The 2,497-nt window shown below is 39.7% G+C and overlaps 1 protein-coding gene across 1 annotated transcript in view; it reads left to right on the top strand.

Annotated features, from left to right (window-relative positions):
• Positions 1 to 2,497, top strand: part of LOC101853932 — a 10,529-nt gene that overhangs the window by 2,286 nt on the left and 5,746 nt on the right. The gene's annotated exons all lie outside the window — the stretch shown is intronic.

Genomic DNA, 2,497 nt, shown 5'->3' with positions numbered 1-2,497 from the left:
ATAATAATAATATATTTTGATAATATAGCCCTCTATTCCATACTAGTATAAACTTTGAGCGATTTACACCAATCACATGATCACTGAGCGATTCACACAAGATGAGATATTTCACAGAAACAAGAAAAACCAGTTCAACCACATAAAGAAGAACCGTCACAACCATACATTAATGATGTACGCGTAAAAACAGGAGTAAAAACAAAAAATATCAGCACTTCCTAACACACTACATTATCTCAAAATTAAACGAATGAGTCATGAGCAATCGCTTAGGGCGTATTGAAAGTAAACAACGTTTTCAGTTTCCCTTCTATCGTGTCGCAATGCAATACAAATGTACTTCAGTTATTCTGGCCGAAATGCCGCCCGTTAAGTGGCGTTTGTAACAGGATGCCTTTTTGATACCAATCTTATTCTGCTTAACGTCGAAAACATTTTTGCACCAATTGCCACTAGCTGGCTCCAGACAGTACAGTCTAGCTAGAATGTGTCAAGAATGCGCTCAGAATGTGTCAATGTCAAGCATGCGTTAAGGATATATGTCAAGAATGTGTCAACCTTTACATGGAAATCTGGAGTCAAGCCAAAATTATCACAGCTACGAAACTGTGTTAACACAGGGGGGTTTAAGGTACAGGTTTTCTTTCAATTATCAACTAAAAGAAAAAAAAGAAGGCATGATAAGTTAATTTTGTAATTGTCAATGTAATAGGTCTATGCAGAATAAGTGTAGGATTTAGAACCCGCAGCCATGCGGCTTTTGTTGTGTCTTGTTTTGTTTTGTGGTGTCTTGTTTTATTTTTATTTTTCTTGTTTTAATGTGCCGTAAGAAAAAGCTAAGCAGCTGTTTAGTTCAAGCAAATTCTTTCGTCTTGCCAAATTTGCAGCAGTTATATAATACAAGAAAAGGTAGAAAGGAAAGAAACCTTTTGTTAGTGGAGAACACTGACTCATCAGCGGGCTTAATTATTGTAAGAGAGTTTAGCAGTCTCAGCAACATTCCACTCTCTATGCTTTTGTTTCGTTCCCGAGTTATAAATAAAGGTTTACTTTTTAATCAGTTTTTCTTTTCGCCACGACAAAACTGAAACAGGACCGCCCGTCATAATCTGAGATTGCATAATAAACAGAAGAGTTACAGAAGCAACGAAACAACATCATTACTGTCTTTTACCTTTCGTTTGAAACTGCCGAGAGTATACGTGAAACGAAAGACCTACTTTTTACCTGCTTAAGACAATACAGCTGTTCACCGAGCGAGGCATCCATGTAATTGTAACGTGTACAATAGTTGCGTGGAAAAGGAGGGGGGGGGGGGGGTAATTGTTTTGTTCTTGTTTTTGCTTTTTTAACTTGCTTGAGGATGAGGTAAAACACCAGTTGGAAAGTTCCTTGTTTAAAGCATAAACTGAAAGAACATATTCATCGTGCATTTAAGGAAAACGCCAGAAAGAATTCTCCATGAGACTCGATCAATCAGACAACCCAAACACATTAAAGATAAAAGGGTGGGTGGTTGACGTATGCTCAGGTGTGGTTCGCTCCTTCTTTCCTATATTCTATCAAACATCCATCCTCCTTATCTCACCTCCTTCTTTTCCTTTGTTGGTTACCCGATTGTAACACATCTAATCTTCAGCATTTATGTCAGTTATTTGTGTTGCAAGTACTGTAAAACTCTTTCTAAAAAATAAAAAAAAAACTAAAAAAGGTAGAAGTACTGATCTAAAGCAGGACAAATCTAACGAGATTCTCGTCTTCTTTTAAGGCGTGTCTGTTTTCTAGTGGTTCAAACTGAGAAGAGAAGAAAGAAATAAGCAGAATCTCAACCGACTTTTCAGAGGTGGAACGTGCTGTGGATGAAAAGTAGATCTGTCTTGTAATATCATTTTTTTGTAAATCACTTTCTGTGATTGACGCCTCTCTGAAACTGTAAGCTACTTCTTCCTCTGTGTAGCTTGTCCTTCACTTGGTCATGGCGATATGTTTTCCTGTGCTGGAAAATCGCTTGTTTCGGTACAAGTCGTTTGTCAAAAGTGGCAGATCACATGTATAAAGTCTTTGTCCGTACACATGAGACCCCAGCCCCTACGCTCACACACACACACACACACACACACACACACACACACACACACACACACACACGCACAGAGGCGCGCGCGCACACACATACGTACACACACACATACGTACACACACGTTCTCTCACACACACTTACACACACACGTACACACGCACGCACGCCACTCGCCCACACGCCTAAACATATACACGTACACACATACACACATACACGCACATACACACACGCACATACACACTCACTCACTCACACAGACAAAAAGGCACTCTGGGGGAGAGAGAGCGAGAGAGAGAGAGAGAGAGAGAGAGAGAGAGAGAGAGAGAGAGAGAGAGAATTTTCATCTTTAGGCGTAGCGTGGGAGTTTTTGACAAACACAGTCCATAACACATACTCAGAAAGAGAGAGAG

The sequence above is a fragment of the Aplysia californica genome, unplaced genomic scaffold (genome assembly GCF_000002075.1).
Source record: "Aplysia californica isolate F4 #8 unplaced genomic scaffold, AplCal3.0 scaffold00153, whole genome shotgun sequence".
NCBI lineage: Eukaryota > Metazoa > Mollusca > Gastropoda > Aplysiida > Aplysiidae > Aplysia > Aplysia californica.
This window is presented reverse-complemented; position numbering and strand designations above follow the sequence as displayed.